Genomic DNA, 16,619 nt, shown 5'->3' with positions numbered 1-16,619 from the left:
TGAAAATACTGAATCCTTGCAATCTCAAGTGAGTTGCCCTACTGCCATACATTTGTTAAACACTCTGGGGCTGTGGCGAGGCCAAAAGGCAGAGCTCTGAACTGGGAATGACTTAATTCAAGCCAGAAGTGTAAATACCTTCAGCATTGTCTGTTTATCTTTATGTGATAGTATGCATCCTGAAAGTCTATTGAGCACAACCAGTCATCCTTGCCCAGAAAATGGAGAATGGAGCGAACAGTGACCATCCGAAATTGTGTGTGTCAAACTGACTTGTTCAAGTTGCTGAGATACAAAATTGGTCTCCAGTCCACTGTTTTCTTTGGTACTAAAAAGAATCTTGAGTAAGTTCCGGATTCTATCTGGTCTGGCGGGACCTCTTGGATGACTTTTCTTCTAGCAACTTTTGTATTTGTATTGCTGCTTCTTTCTCTGACTGGATGGAGCATCAGGCCTTTTTCATACAGTTGGGTTGGAAGGGAAAAAGGTATTATACAACCTCTGTAAATAATTCCCCAACATATTACCAGTAGTAGTAGACACCAAAGTATCTTTTGTTATGTCTAGCCAGGCCCTCTGGTGCAGGGAAAGTCGACCCTCGATTGCCTCCAGAGGTGGACAATAAGGCCTCCTTGCAGGAGCGCTGATAGGGTCTCTGTCAGAGAAAGAATCTCTGGACCCCTAGTTTTGCGGGCCTCCTCTGCCTCGAGGGTGATGTCAACCATTAGAGTTCTCCCTCTGCCCCTAGGGGAACTTTCTCCACGTGTGTCCTGGAAAGGACCATGGGACTTCTTGAACGACATCTTTCAACCACCTCCTTAATTCCTAGAAAAGGATCTTTGAGGAGTCGAAAAATGTACCCCTACTGCAGAGATGGTCTTTCCATCCTTCTCACACCTCAATAATGTGTCCTTCACTTTGGGGCAAAATAAAGAAGTGCCTTCATGCTCCAAAATATCACACAAGTGCATCCAGGTATGCCTCCTAATAGATATACCTGAACCCACTGCTCTTGAGGCACCTTCGGCTACATGCAAAATAAGCCTCATGGATGAATTCGAGATAGACTGGAGAGTAGCCAGTTGAGAACCCACAGACAATTGTGCCTCAGCAGAAACAGTCCCTGAAAGAGAAGCTGAAAGTTCTTTAATCAAATCCCTTTGTAACCTTTGCCAAACAGTCCAGTGACCTAAGGGCAAATTTCACTGAAGTGTAGACACACTTCCCAAATCTGTCCATCGCCTTAGACTCCCTGTTAGGGGGATGAAAAGAGTACCTCTACTCGAAAAGTTCCTTCTTGGTGGTTGCCGTCATGACCATGGCATCCACAGGAACCCTTATAGCCCAAAATTCCTCCCCCACAGGTGGAGCTAGAATCCTATCTGGCGGCCTTTTTGGGAATTGGTTCCACTGCGTCAGGCTCCTTCCATGCCTGCCAAGAAAGAAAATCAATGATCTCACTGGTGGGCGGAGTAACCCCAAAGGCCTCCAGAAATACCAACTCCTCAGGTGAAGAGTTGCTGGAGGTCTAATCACCTCCCTCTTTTAGGATCTCAAGGATGTCTCCAAATGAGATGCCTTGTGATCGTGGAGACCCTTCACCCTCATTGAAGTCCATATTCTCAGTGACTGACTCTTGCACTTTATCTTCATAGGGACTTCCTCAATGTAGTGTTCCGGGGAAGTGTTAGAAGAAATTATAAGACCCTACTGGGAAGACTGGAAGTTTCGAGCTGGCTGTCCCTATGGAGTGGAATGATGAGGATCCAAGAGCAGAGACAGCTGTGTGTTGGGAGTAAAAATCTGAGGGGCCTGGGACTGTCAATTCTGTTGGAGCAGAAAACATCCTCTTCACAACCTCAAAGGCAGACTGCCCCCATGAAAGAGAAGATCTTGGGGCTGAGAAGGCAGACTTCTGGACCATAGTCTCTTCCCACCCCAAAAGCAATGTCCCTGAGGAGAATGTCAGAGTCGAGCTGTCCAATGCTGAAAAACCAAGATGCAGAGACAGCTCCAAGACCTTTGGAGTCGACCCCAATGCCTCAGATCGAACAAGGAAACTTCGGCTCAGACAGTCCTCCAGATCCAAAGATGTTGGAGCCATGGCACTCAGAGATAGCTTTGGATCCGAAGATAAGATCATCTTCATATCCAAGCCAGATGGGCCAGGAAGACTAGGATCCAGGGACTCTGAAGCAACCAAAGGGATCAGAGAAGGCGTTTGAAGTGGTGGTGTGTGTAGCAGAGTGTGTGATATACCTTTAAGAAGCTTTCCATTGACCTAGCACATGCATATAAGTACTGAGCATGTGTAAGCAAGAGTGTCATTTTGAGTGAGCAGCCAGACAGGGAGCATGCATGTGTGTAGTCAGTCAGTTAGTTAGATAGCTCGTTTAAATTCAATGTACCTGCCATCCATCCTGATGTGTTTGTATACAATAAACTACTTAAATGAACACCCAATCCTCATCATCTTCTTAATGTACATAAGATGAGTGGTGTGATTTCAGCATGGGATCCAGAGTCACAGCCATGAATCATACCTACTGCTCAAATGGCTCGCAAGACAGGTCAGAAACGAATTCCAGTTCTAAAACTTGCTTAAATGATTTCTTTCACTACAAATATAAAACGAAACATTCAGAACACTCAAAACAAATTTCTTATTAAACGAAATATCCAAAACTGTGACATACTGATAAAAATATTCAAAATAATTACGAAAATGTTTGAAACAATATCTGAATCACACAAAATGTATAAAACAAAGAAAACAACCATATTTTTTGTTATGTACTACTTTTTCATGTTAACTAAAGCTATTCAAAGTATCTGAAGTGTGCAAGGTTTTGCAAGTGTGTAGTCATTTCAAATAATATTTCACAACGTACAGTTGTTTCAAAGCATACTTCGTAGAGTACAGTATTTCGAAGAGCTTATTGCGTATTTGAATATTATTACAAGTACCTGGTGTGTGTGAATGTTCATACATAAGTACAAGGGCCATTTTGTATTTTGTTTTACTACAATCTGTAGGCATGGCAGAAGGATTTCGCAGACCCGCATCGCTTGTGTTTGATAACAATAGTGCAGAAAACTGGAGAGTGACCAGGAATACACTATTTTCATACAAGCTGCTTTTTCCTGACAAAGATGCACGTACAAAAGCATTTATTCTGCTTAATTTAGCTGGTTCAGAAGCCACTGAAACAGTGTGTTCATTCATGTATGCACCTGCTGTACTTGCAGGGGAGGGGGAACCACCATGTAGTGGTACTGGCTGAAACACCAGATGACCCTGAGTGCTTAAAATGTAAATTTAGGCAAATGTGTAACCCCCAAATGAATATTACACTGGAAAGGCACTTATTTTACACAAGGGATCAAAACCCTGGTGAAACATTTTGCAGCATATATAACTGACTTGAGAAATAAGGATAAAACATACAGATTTGGTGATTTGAGAGATGAGCTGATAAAAGACAGGCTTGTGTGTGGTATTAATAATGACATAGTGAGAAAGATTTTGCCACCTAATCACAAAAGGGTTTACATCCAGATCGAAAGAGGACATTGGGCCCCCTCTACGCATCACTCATCAGACCCATCATACAGTACAATGCCCCATTTGGGATGTACCTTACAAGACACCTGCAACAACCGGAAAGACCACAGAAGTACTTCACCAAGAGGATCACTGGCCTCAAGCAGATGTCCTATGCAGCTCGACTGAAGAAACTCCAGCTGTACTCAGTTGCATACCGCCTACTCAGAGGTGATCTCTGCCTGACATACAGGGCCATGTCCAACCCAGAATTGATGGACATGCTCCACCTAAAGAAAACCATATCCCCTCAAGCCACACGCTCCAGGGATCTAATCCTCACCACAACAATAAATAGGACATGCTGGAGGGTGGATTCCTGTCCCAGGGACTTCCCATGCTCTGGAACAAAATTCCAGTCTACATTAGGCAGAGCTTCTCACTGACCCTCTTCAAGAGAAACTTTGACGAGTGGATGGGAAACAGAAAGTTTACCCCAGGGATCACTTCAATGGCTCTGCTGGACAGAGGCACGAAGAACTAATCTAAGGGGATGGCAAAAGCCAACACATTCTGGCTAGGCTTATAAATGCCTTCGGGCAGATAGCCTAGTACCTACCTATGAACCTATTATTTGGTGTTAGTAGACTCTTATTCAAACTGATTCGAGATTGACCTACTTCTTAACCTTACTTCTAGTACTGTCATTACTAAGCTGACACAACATTTTTCTGTCCATGATAGTCCACACAGAGTTATTTCTGACAATGAAGCACAGTTTACAAGTCAACAGTTCAAGAAATTTGCAGAAAAGTGGGACTTTGTTCATATTACGAGTAGTCCTGAATACGTCAAACGGCTTGGCTGAACGTGCAGTTCAAAGAGCAAAACAGCTGTTAGAGAAATCCAGACCTGACAATACCAATGTTTTTTCTAGACTTGTTAAATCTCAGAAACATTCCTCGTGATACGCATCATGGTTCACCTGCCCAGGGAATTATGTCAAGACAAACCAGAACCACATTAGCAATCAGCAGTAATTTATTGGTTCCATGTGCTAAAAACAGCAAAGCAGTAAAAGCCCAACTGTTGAAAACGCATTTGTCCCAGAAGTTCTATTACGATAAAACCAGCAAATTGCTCATTTTATTGAAAAAAGGGGAGATAGTGAGGATACAGATGTCAAAGGTTTTTGATCGCATCTGATTTCTGAAAAGTTTGTGTCAAAAGCCAAGATCATACATTGTGGAATCACAAGGAAAGGAATTCAGAAGTAACCAGAAGCATTTGTTGCCAGTGTCTAAACCAGTGTTACAGCATCTTGCCTGTGACAAAGATTCTAGTTCTCCGAGTGACTTGTCTAATGTTCCTGTTCCAGAGGACATTCCATCAGCAATCCCCGTTATTGAGAAAATCCCTGAGACTCCTCAAGCAGAACATTCCCTAGTGACTGTTCCTTTTGCTAAACCCAGTCCTAACTGTTTATGTTACGAGACCAGGTTGCATCTCGAAACCTAGCTCCAGATACACAGCAACCTGGACATGACTGTTGTTTTTCTTTACTAATGTCTGTGTAATTGCATGCCTATTGAAATGTCATTGTTTACATGAGACAGCTCAGTAAAGAGGGAGGATGTAGATCAGAGAGTGTGATATACCTTTAAGAAACTTTCCAATGAGCTAGCACGTGCATATAAGTATTGACCACATGCAAGCAGGAGTGCCACTTTGAGTGAGCAGCCAGAGTGAGAGCATGCATATATGTAGTCAGTCAGATAGTTCGTTTAAGTTCAATGTTCCTGCCATCCATCCTGACATGTTTGTATACAATAAACTACTTAAATGAACACCCAAGCCTCATTGTCTTCTTAATGCACATAAGATAAGCAACAGTGAGGTCGAAGCATAGTCCTTCTGACCAGAAGTGGTAGGAGCTGGTAACACACCCATCTGAATCTGGCCCGATAGAAACTTGCTCATCATCCTAGCCACATCTTCTTCAGTCAAACTTCTGGAGGGTCGAAATGAGGCCAAAGAAGGCGACTTACCATGGCGCCTTTCTAAAAAGGGAGATGGGACCCTTGAAGGAACTTAATCCACAGAGAGAGAATAGCAGGTCCTAGGCATAACAACAGGATCCAACACTGTTGGCCCCAAATATTTTTTGGTCAGCTCCCAGGACATCAGATCCATAAGCCACCTTTTCTTTGGATCCGAGGAGGAAGAGGTTTGAGATCTCCTCAAATCAGACTTGGTTCTCTTCCTAGACAGCTCCGAGGATGGAGGTGAGGAAGTAAAAGGAACAGGAGATTTCAACTCCTTGGCTTTAAGCTTGGGTGACTGAGCTACTGAAATTGCTTCTCATAAAAAAAGAAAGCAGCAAGCCTTTCAATATTAATTTATTTTTCCTGTCCACTAAAGCGCAGGGATTAAAATTGTGGCAGATCGAACAGTCTTTTTGTAGGTGCTGCGGTCCTAAATAGTAAACACACAGATGGTAGACGTTGGAAACAGGCAATTTGTGCCCACACTTCGAGTACTTCTTAAAGCCAGAAGTGCCCTTCTCAGACATTCTTACGACAGGGGAAATAAAAGCAGAAAGGGGAGTTTTTTTTTTTTTTTTTTTAATAGAAAGAAGGAAAGGAAAGGTACTGCCAACAATAGTAATTAGAAATACATTACCGTGTAAGAATCAGTAAAGGATAGATATCAACAATGATATTAAAGAACTACAGTGAGTACAAGGGTAAAGGGAAAAAAAAGTAAACTACAAAAAATTTAGAAAATAAAGCGAAGATAAATATATATGTACACACATACACACACACACACATATATATATATATATATATATATATATATTATATAATATTTATACATAATATATGAAGAAAAATGCTAGCTTATCTGAAAAAAATGCTGATGCTCAAGAGCTATGGCTGATCACATCCTTTCAAGAAAAGCGGCAAAGTAGATCTGAGGTATGTTAGGGGTTGGTGCATTATGAGTAAGGGAGAGCTCGAGAGCTTTTTGGTTACCATGAGCTTTAGTAATGGCCGAGTCAGAACTGAGGATCATATCCAAACCCAAGAGTTGAGGACAGAATGAAAATTGACAACATCAGATCAATGGTGATCCAGAGGAAAGCAAAATGTAAGAAAATGCCACTACTGTTGGTGGGTCTTGATGCAGAGAAAGCATTCGACAGAGTACGCCGGGATTTTATGAGTAGGGCAATGGAAGTATTTGCATTCCCTGACACAATAATAAGGTTAATTAGGAGGATATATGAGGGATTGGAGGTGAAAATTAAAATGTGGCGGGGGGTGGGTCCTCTCTAAGTTCTGCTTCAATAGAGGAACCAGGCAAGGATGTCCTCTTCCCCTTTGTTATTTGCATTACATTTAGAACTAACCAATGGCAAAGAAAACACACAAATTCAAGAACATATTTCCAGATGGTATTCTGAACATGATAAAACTAGAAAAGGACACTTCAGTGTTGCTGAAAGTTCTGAAATAGTTTCAAGTCTGTTCAGGACACAAAATTAATGACGCTAAAAGAAAAGCAATAGCTGTAAACTATGTAACCACACATGAATTAGTCAGCAATACCCATACTTATGAGGACATGATAAAATGAAGTACTTCGGAGTATGGATTAAAATTATTCTGTTATAGCAGCTAAGAATATATGGGAAGAGACTAAACAAAAGATGATACAAAAAGTTGAGAAACCGGAATCTCTACTTTAGAGATATGGCTAGCAAGATACAAGCAGTGAAAATGTTTTAGTCCCCTTAGTTTTATACATAGTTCCAGGCGTATTTTATCAACCACAGGAGAAGCTGTAGATAGCAATTAATAAAGAGCTGAAGGATATTATCTGGAATGGAAAGAGGGCAAGAGTTAAGTGGGGTAAGTTGATCCTCCTAACAGAACAAGGTGGTTTGGGATTTACTGATTTGAAGAGATATTTCAGAGCTACACAGTTAAGGGTTAAGGGCCCAATACATAGCACAAGCAGAAAGTGGAAAGGGATGATGATGAAACGGGTGATGAAACAGGGGTGAAGCGCAAGAAATAAGGAAAGACTGGGATTTTGGACATAGCTCCTTAAGGAGAACCGCAGCAGCCGTACACAATATTACATTCATAAAGTAACAGAAAGTATTCTAAGAACTAAGCCAATACAGGAATGAAGAAAGAAGATTCTGCCTTAAGGGATAACTGCAATTAGAGGTACAGAGAATAGGCAAGAGGGGGCTGGAATTTACTGGAGAAAACTAACAAAGGGACCAAGGTATTGGGGGCAAATAATTAGAGAGGGAAAGGTAACTGTCTCAGTGCTATTTAACACTTATGTGCTGCATTTACTGATTTGGTTGAATTTATCACTGTTTTCAACCTGCACTTGTTAAAGAAACACCATTTGGTTGTTAGTGTACTGCTACTGCTCTTAGGTTGTTTTAACAGTATTCTAATATTTCCTAACTTCCTCTGGTGCTGTAATAGCAGTTCTGAGTTTGCCAAAGGTCTCATGAGTCTGCCAAAATATTTCTAAGTTTGTTTTGTAAAGTTTTTCTGTGTTACTGTAGTTCTCTTATGTTGTGCACATTATCCTGTATTTTGTTGAACATTTCTCAGAGTTAGTGAACTTATTTATAAGGATTCCTGGTACTGCATGAATTCTGACTTTTGTTCTAAAGCATTTGTTACTGCACTTGAGCTCAAAACCAGTTTGTTTTACATTAAGGGGGTTCTTTTGCACTCTGGTGGGAGTAGAACTAAATTCAACCTAGCCAAGTTGCAAACTGTTGTTGGAAAGTTTATTGTGTTGTTATCCGATTGGCCTGAGGGCCTAACTGTGTAAAATCCTTTCATACTGTTGGTATAAAAGCCTCTGCGCCAACATGGTTCCCTGTGGCTTATATATAAGCAAACCTCTCCAGTTTAAAATCCTCTATAGGAAACGTACTCCATAGTCTCCCACTGTCCACAGCTGCTTGAAGAGCTACCAGTTTGTGCAGAGGGCTGTACTACTGCCGGTCATCTAACTGGAGCCACGCAACATTTGGTGACTTTTGCTAGAGGTCTGGGGAGATTATGCTGAAATCCAAAGCATCCACTGCTAAAACTGAAAAAATAAGTCCTTTCTGAGTTTTCCTTGCACTTTGCTAACTGTAGTTTATCATTTTTCTGATTTTTACTGTATTTTTCTGCATGTTAAAAAAGCTGTTTTGTTGCCTTAAGTAGCTAGTACATAGCATAGACGAAATTCAGATCTGCTGAATCTAGACTGTATTGTTATACTTCAGCACTAATCCAGCCATCTTACATTAGGTGGGCCCTGCCAACACCCTTGTGGCAGAAGTGTGTAGTGTAAGCCTCATCTGAGTTGGAGACTACTGAAGGAAAGCTCACGGTGTGCTTTCCTATTGGTAGTTTAGCTTAAAAGTGTTTAGTTTTGCCTGTATTTAAGCCTTGCATAGCTGCACACAGCACAACGGGGTTCAGTGGTGCCTTGTATAGATGCAAATGCCCTAAAAGCACTTTTCTCCTAGACATCTGTTGGTAAACCCTCCTACGCTTCCCTGCTGCACTTCAGGAAACTCAGTTATGCATTGAGAAGCTTTGCCATAGTTTTCACCCCTAGTCTTCAATAGAATAAGCCCCTCTGTTAACCCTACAGCAAAATCTGGTCAAACTAGCCCACTCCCCAATAGTAGTTACGGTAAAAACCTCCCATAATGGACGGTCAGTTTCCAACCATTTGTTTGGCCAGCCTGATTGACATGGGTATCCTGAGGCAATGTAGTATACTGAAAACCACTTATTCCTAAAACAAATACAATATGTGACAAACATAATTACACTATGAATTTGGAATCAGTTCTCTCACACAACAATAAACCAGACATCAAACAGGTTGTCAGCACAAACACATCACCTCTCACTCAAAACAAGGTCAAAACACACAAACCCACATACGCGGAGGTACTCAGTAGAAGCCCAACAAAAGATCAGAGACCTCCCAAGTGTAAACCACTTGCACACACTGCAAAGCAAATAAAATCCACTACACATACACACACATACACCATTATCCTAGCAAATAAGCCCTAAGGCAAAACACCTCATAACCAAATGTCCTGGTCACAGGCGACTCCACAGTGAGACACACAGATGTCCCCCTTACCAGGCTGGACAAGAAGGTGGTCACGGTCAGCTGCCTTTCAGATGTCAGGTTCTGTCAAACCATGCACGCACTCAAGCCACTCAAAAACAACTACCACTATGACTCTGTCATGGTACATGTTGGGGTGAATGACTTGAGATGTATCTCTTTGGACTATATAATGAGAGATATGACTTAACTCTCTGATTATGTGTACTAGGCAGGTATGCCCCTTGTTCTAAGCAGCACTTTACCTTCACCCAGGACGATGCCACAATACAGACAAAAGATGATTGAGTTCAACAACTGGTTTAGCTTCTAGTGTCAGCTCAGGGGGATCCAGTATCTGTCAGCCTGGGAAGACTTGGTTGACAGACCACGCCTGTTTGCCAGAGATGGTCTTCACTTGTCTCCTCTAGGCTTTTGGATACTGACAAAAGTGCTAGACTCCTCCATGCTGCCTTTTTTAGGTAATATCAAAATAATAAAATTTCTGACATAAAAAAAACACTCGAGACAAACTCAAGATTATGCTGCTTAATGCTAGCAGCCTAAACAGGAATCTGCACTCCCTAGAAGCACTCATCACCTTGGAAGATGCTGACATCTGTGCACTCACTGACACATGGTTCAAGGACGCAGAGAGCACCCCAGCCATGCAAGGCTACAATGCCTTCCACCAGTTCAGACCCCAAAATGAGTGTGAAAGAACGAAAGGTGGAGGTGTACACCTCGAGACTGGTTAAAAAGTATGATTCTCTTGACCTACTCCAGGTCCAATAAACTATAGGTAAAACACCATACCACATCACTGCTAGCTACAGGTCCCCCGCCATGAACCAAGAGAAGCACACCACCTACCTTGACTTACTACAGTCACTCACTATATAGCCAAACACTTTGGTCATAGGAGATTTCAACCATCCTTCTATTGACTGGGCAATATACATGAGCACAAACATGCTCACCCAGAGGTTCCTGGACTTTGTCAGTACAAATGCCCTGAAACAGCTAGTCTGCACCCCCCACAGGGGGCTCAAATGTCCTAGACATAGTATTCACCAACATGGGGGGGGTCACTGCACTACCCCCTGTGTGTTGCCCTCCCTGGTAAGGTCAGATCATAAATCTGTCTCATTCGAAGCAACAATCAGACATGACACTCCCACAGGAGCAAAAAAAAAAAATGAAAAAACTTTCCAAAGCAAACTACAGCCTACTAGGTGATGGTATAAAATGTTTCAACCCCCCCTGCTAACACAGCCAGCAGTGACTCCTATGCAGAGGAGTACACAGATGCCCTGTATAACCACCTAAACAACTGTAGAGACTTGGCTGTACCTGATGAGATCAAAACCAGGTCCTCCTAAAGAAATAGGCCACCCTGGTGATCCTCAAGAATAAATAGGTTATATAACAAAAGGAATAAACTGATGTTTAAGAACAACAGGGAACTTACTCAGCAGAAGAATACCCTCTACAGCATGAACAAGCAAATCAGCTATCTTGTAAAATCCTCTAAAGCTAGTTACGAAGCTAAATTAGTATCCCTCGCTAAGGATAATCAAAAGACATTCTTTAGCTATGTTGGAAATCTAAAAGGGATTGCCCAACTATGTGCTGAACTTATAGTGGACGGCACCTCTCATACTGAACCTGAAGAAACTGCCAACCTGCTAGCTGACAGATTTGGCACAAGCTTCACTCCCCCGTCCCCACTAGCCATACCCCAAAGCATACCTAACACCAGTCCTCTAACTTGTATCGCCAAAGAGCAGGTCATATTCATGCTCTCCAAGGCTAGAAACATGGCCTCTATGGGACCAGATAACATCCCATGTTGCTTACTAAACAATCTAAAACAAGACCTAGCAGAACCACTTGGCACTCGCATTAACCTCAGCCTGAGCACTGGCTTTGTTCAAGCAGAGTGAAGAACAGCAACAGTAATACCCTTGCACAAAGGGGGTCCATCAACTGACCCTGGGAACTATAGACTCATAAGCCTAACCAGCCTTATCTGCAAGGCCAAGGAAAGAATCATCATGGACCTTCTCAACAAGGACATAGAAGACCTTCAAACTCTTGATCCAACCCAGTTTAGTTTCATTAAGGGTAGATAATGCTTATTGTACCTTGTGGACTTCTTTGAGAATGTCACCAAAGCCCTGGATGAAGGCAAATCAGTACATACTGTCTATCTTGACTTAGCCAAGGCTTTTGACAGAATCCCCAACTCGAGTATCATTGAGAAACTCTCCCAGCTGGGAATTAACTCACATCACTAGATGGGTAGCCAACTGGCTCACTGACAGAATGCATACTGACAAAGTTGGGGATTACACCTCTACTAGTAGACCAGTTACCAGTGGCGTACCACAAGGATCTGTGGTGGGCCCTCTACTGTTTGGAATCTATTTCTCAGAGGTCCAGGTGAAAGTAGATGGTCTGTCACTGATGACTGCACAATGGGCACAATCATTGAGTCCCCAAATTATATTAACATATTACAAAAGGGGCTAACAGAGACAAATGACTGGTGCCAAAGCCACAAACTAAAATTAAATGGAAAAAAGTGCATTATTATCCCCTTCAGCAAAGAAGAAGTCCCTGCAAATTAAAATACTGACAGCAACACCCCCCCCCCAAGCTCAAATCCAGTGGTGCGAGATTTGGGAACACAGGTTGATAGCAATCTAAACTTCAATCACCATGTGTTCACACTAGTAAGGAAAGCCTTCTACATTGTGCATCTCATAAGTAAGGGCATCACATCCATAACTAAGGATGTTACAACTCCGCTGTACTCCACCCTCATCAGAACACTAATAGAGTACAACGCTCCCTTTTGCATGTACTCCACCAGACATATGCAGCAGCTGGAGAGACCACAGAGGTTTCTCGCCAAGAAAATTCAGGGCCTCCAAAATATGACCTACATGGAAACATTGAAAGCCCTGTCACTGTACTCTGTATCCTACAGGCTGCTAACAGGCAACATGTGTCTGGCCTACACAGTAGTCTCTGACCCTGCACTAATGGAAATTCTACATATCCGCAAATCAAATAGGGTCAGAGTCACTCACTCCAGGGATCTCAACTTAGCCTGTGACATTAACGGAACATGCTGGAGAGAGAGCTGTATCTACCACAAGCTGCTGCTCCTCTGGAATAAACTCCCAATTCATGTGAAGCAGAGCCCCTCAATGACCCTATTCAAGTGATACATACACAATTGGATGGGAGACCATGAATTCACCCCAGGGGCGGCAACTATGTCCCTCATGGACAGGGGCATTCGGTGCTGATCACAGACTCGCTCTGTGAAGAATGACCATCTTACCAAGGTCAATTAGGGAACATGTGTATAACATAGCTAGGCTTGTAAAGGCCCTAGGGCCATTAGCCTAGTAACCTCCTATGAACCTAAGAGAATGGAAGGAGGCCAAGAATACATTTGGAATGCAGGTCAGAGACTACCTTCCCTACCAAGAATGATATCACAGTATAGGCAAAGAAAAAAGAATAGGAGGATCCTAAGTGAAAGACCAGCACTGCACTGGTACAGTTTTTAGATGAATCTAGAACAGAAGTTGCTGTTAAAAAATGGATAATTAGTAGAGTACATAAAATACTGCATGATAACTATAGGACTCAGAGTACTGGGAAGAAAGATTCACAAAGAAACAAAGGGAGGATATATGTATGGTTCCCCAATATGCAACAAAGACTAGACGACTTAGGAGTTTCGCTTGAGAGTGTTTGCCTAGGTATTTTTATACCCCAAGAGAATACAAAGAATTTTTTCCTCTGGTACACTGCAAATGTTGGAGGTGTGACGAGGTAATTGGGAAAGTATTTTTTACGAGTGAAATGAGTTGGGAGACTTAAAAAATTCCCTGCAGACTGCTGTTTCAGAAACACTTGGGACAGCAATTGGTGTAACTAACAAAATGATTTCTTGAGCTGTAATACAGGATCTGAATTGTCTAGGCATAGCGATGCCTTGTTCAGTTTAATTCTGGTGGGTGCCAAAAAAAACAATTAACTTGAACACGGATATCAGTCTAAACCAACTATATAAGAAGTAGTGAATAAAGTAACAGAGATAAAGGAACTGGAAGTGGGATCTTTAGAAATGTGTAAGTGTGAATTACATAGAAAATAATGAGAACTGTGGGAACTACACATGCAAAATAATGTTTGAGAGGAGGAATTATGTTTAAGGGAAGGCAGGAACTGAATGAGCTATATAATGTTCAACTGACAATGACTACACAGAAGATTACATGCTATGTATAATGTTTGCAACTGAAAATACATCAATATGGTTTGTTTTCATTTACATAAATGTATGCTTGCCTATGTCATAAGTAATAATTCTATAAAGGTGTTTTTTGTTTCAAAAAAGGTATCTGTGGGGAAGACTAATATCTTCAGCACATCGAAAAATCAACATTTGGCTTCACAAGCAAAAACAGAGCCAGGAGAACTATAGTAGCCCCTTCCTTGTATGAAGCTCCATCCTGTTTTACTCCTTGCAGAAGTCAATGAGGAACAAAATGTAGATTCAAAAGGAACTCTTATAGTACTATAACTAAAGAAACTGATTAAAGAACAGCTTTAATAGCTATTCTAGAGGGGCCTTGGAATGACGAAAGGAATTATTATTTAGAGAAATATGAAGACATTTATTTATTTATTAATTAATTAACATTTGTTTACTGGGAAAGTCTGACTTGGAATGAAACCAATTTTCAGCGGGGGCCTGGGGAGAAATGCTCTAGATGCATGTTTTTGTAATGTGGGAGGAAACCGGAGCATCCGGAGAAAACCCACACAAATGCAGGGAGGACATGCAGACTCTGCAGAGAAGGCACTGCAGCCGAGAATAAAACCAGAGAACCTCTTGCTGTGAGGTGACAGCGCTACCGCTGCACCACAGTGCCGTCCATAGACGTGCTTGAATATTTTAAGAATTATTTTGTGCAATTATAGGAGTGGAATAAATGCAAAAAAAAAGTTATGTACTCATCATAACGTTCCATCTGAGTAGTTCTACTTCATTTGTCTTCAACCTGTGGGATACCGGATTCATTGGATCCGAGACGGCAATTTCACTAGCACCTGCTCTGAGCTCCAAGCTCATCCCCTTACACATAATACACCTCCACTACCTTCCAACCCCCAGATCGAGTTTGCTGACCCTTATACTGGTAACCCGATCTGAAAAATACTTTATGACCTACAACTGCAGCCCGCAGGCTGCTCATAGGACAAGGTCAGGGGGAAGGAGGGAGGGACGGTTGAAGACAAATGAAGTAGACCTACTCAGATGGAACGTTATGGTGAGTACATAACTTCTTTATCTGAAGTAGTTTACTTCATTTTGTCTTAAACCTGTGGGACAGAGTCCCCAGCTACTAAACTCCTGGGTGGCCCTCATGGAAGGATATTCAAGAGCACCGCGGAACCAAAGGATGCTCTCCTTCTAGAAGTCAAATCCAATTTGTAGTGAGAAATAAAGGTATGAGATGAGGACCAAGTAGCTGCAGAACAAATATCATCCAATGAGACTCTAGACCGAAAGGCCGGAGAAGTAGCCATGGACCTAGTGGAATGAGCTTCCACCTGACCCAGAGGAGACATACCTTTGTCCTTATAGACCTGAAGGATGCATGAGGAAATCCACCTAGCAATAGTGACCTTGGAGATAGGTTTACCCTAAAAGGGTTTATAGAAGGACACAAACAGCTGATCAGACTTACGGAAGTTTTTGGTCCTGTGTAAATAAAATCATAACTGTCTATGAACATTCAACAAGTGGAGTTTGTATTCCATTTTGTTAGCAAAGTAGACAGGTAAATTAATGGTTTGATTGATATTAACTTGTGATGCCACCTTAGGAAGAAAGGACGGATTGGTCCGAAGGGAAACCCTATCTTTATGGATAATCATGTATGGAACTTTGATGGACAAAGCTTGCAGTTCTGAGACCCTTTTAGCAGATGTGATCGCCACCAGGAATGCTGATTTTCAAGATAAGAATTTTAGATATGTGGTTGCAGCAGGTTCAAAAGGCGGTGCAACCAAAGTTTGAAGAACCATAGTAAGGTCCCATGAAGGAATAGGATCCTTGACCGGGGGGGCATAACAGAAAGGTCCCTTTGATAAAGGCTTTACGCAGTTTGGAGGAGGCCAGTGAGGCAGAATTCTCACCCACATGAAAATGAGAAATAGCAGCCAATTGAACTTTGACAGTAGAAGAACTAGCTCCCTGCTGAAAAATATTGGCTAGGAAATCAAGAATGGCAGAAATAGGAGCCGTGAAGAGGTCTAAACTCCTTTGAGAAGCCCGAAAGGAAAAACGTTTCCATTTGCTGCGGTAAACCTTCCTGGTTGAAGACTTATGAACAGCCACCAGAATAGACCTAACTGAAGAGGATAATCCAGGAGTCCTAGCGATCATGGGAACTGGAGCAGCCAAGCTGTGAGCTTCAAACTGTCCTGGTTCAGATGAGGAACCCCTGATGGGTGTGAAATCAGATCCTAAATGGGATCCAAGATCCAGGGCGGAGCCAGAAGGTGAGACCAAAGGAAGGGAAACCATACTTGGCGAGGCCAAAACGGGGCAATGAGGATCACTTTGCTCTGCAGTCGACAAGATTTCTGTAGGAACCTCGGAATATGAGGTACTGGAGGGTAAGCATACAGAAGACTGAGAGGCCAAGCATGGACTACAGCATCTTTGGTGGACTCCCCTCCGCAGGGGGTTCAGAGCGAAAAACTCGCTGTACTTCGCGTTGGAAGGAGATGCAAAGGGATCGCAGCAAGATTGACCCCACTCCAGGAAGATCTGCTCTGCTACTGAAATATTCAGAGGCCACTCGTAAGGTAT

General features: G+C 42.2%; 1 protein-coding gene across 1 annotated transcript in view; it reads right to left on the bottom strand.

Moving 5' to 3' along the window:
- CACNA1F (calcium voltage-gated channel subunit alpha1 F) overlaps positions 1-16,619 on the bottom strand; it is a 4,101,209-nt gene that overhangs the window by 3,426,180 nt on the left and 658,410 nt on the right. The window lies entirely within an intron of this gene.

The sequence above is a fragment of the Protopterus annectens genome, chromosome 8.part0 (assembly GCF_019279795.1).
Source record: "Protopterus annectens isolate FY-2018-M chromosome 8.part0, PAN1.0, whole genome shotgun sequence".
In the NCBI taxonomy this organism is placed as follows: domain Eukaryota; kingdom Metazoa; phylum Chordata; order Ceratodontiformes; family Protopteridae; genus Protopterus; species Protopterus annectens.
Note: the sequence above shows the minus strand (reverse complement) of the source record. Positions and strands in the feature narration are given on the sequence as shown.